Raw genomic sequence first — 593 nt, 5'->3', positions numbered from 1 at the left:
ATAAATAATGGTACATAAGTATTATACGTTTTTTATTATAATTTTTAATTCAATACAGTAATTACCTTTTCTTAAATGAGTTGCATGTTCAACAATAACAATAAATCAGATAAAATTATTTTATTATTTTGCGTAAAATCGCTTTCAGCTGAATGATGCAAGTAACATATAAAATACAGTAAAGATGTAACACTTGTTGATTTGTATTAAAAATTTATGTAGATGAAAATGCTTTGCTAATAACAATATGTTACTTTGCTGTATCAATGTTGAAAAAATATGTACTATAAATTTATTTAAATATCAAATTGATGAAAAAAATACAATGTAATTGCAATATAAATAGGAAATGTCTAATGAGTCTTTTAATTTGTATTCATACTACATTGCTTTGTATGTTAAATGTTAAATCAAAGTATTATATGGACCAAAATGTTATGTTTTCATATTAGCATAGGAAATATACAAAAATGAAATTAATATTTATGGTACTTTTTAAAGGAAAATTAATATGATTTCATTAGTTAAACAAGAGTTATTATAATATGTGCAAGCGAGGCATAAGATAATGTTGAAATCAGCATAACTAAAAG

The 593-nt window shown here is 21.9% G+C and overlaps 1 protein-coding gene across 1 annotated transcript in view; it reads right to left on the bottom strand.

The window, feature by feature from the left end:
• The window catches only part of LOC108579073, a 12,297-nt gene that overhangs the window by 206 nt on the left and 11,498 nt on the right, over window positions 1-593 (bottom strand). The gene's annotated exons all lie outside the window — the stretch shown is intronic.

The sequence above is a fragment of the Habropoda laboriosa genome, unplaced genomic scaffold, assembly GCF_001263275.1.
Source record: "Habropoda laboriosa isolate 0110345459 unplaced genomic scaffold, ASM126327v1 scaffold42, whole genome shotgun sequence".
NCBI lineage: Eukaryota > Metazoa > Arthropoda > Insecta > Hymenoptera > Apidae > Habropoda > Habropoda laboriosa.
Note: the sequence above shows the minus strand (reverse complement) of the source record. Positions and strands in the feature narration are given on the sequence as shown.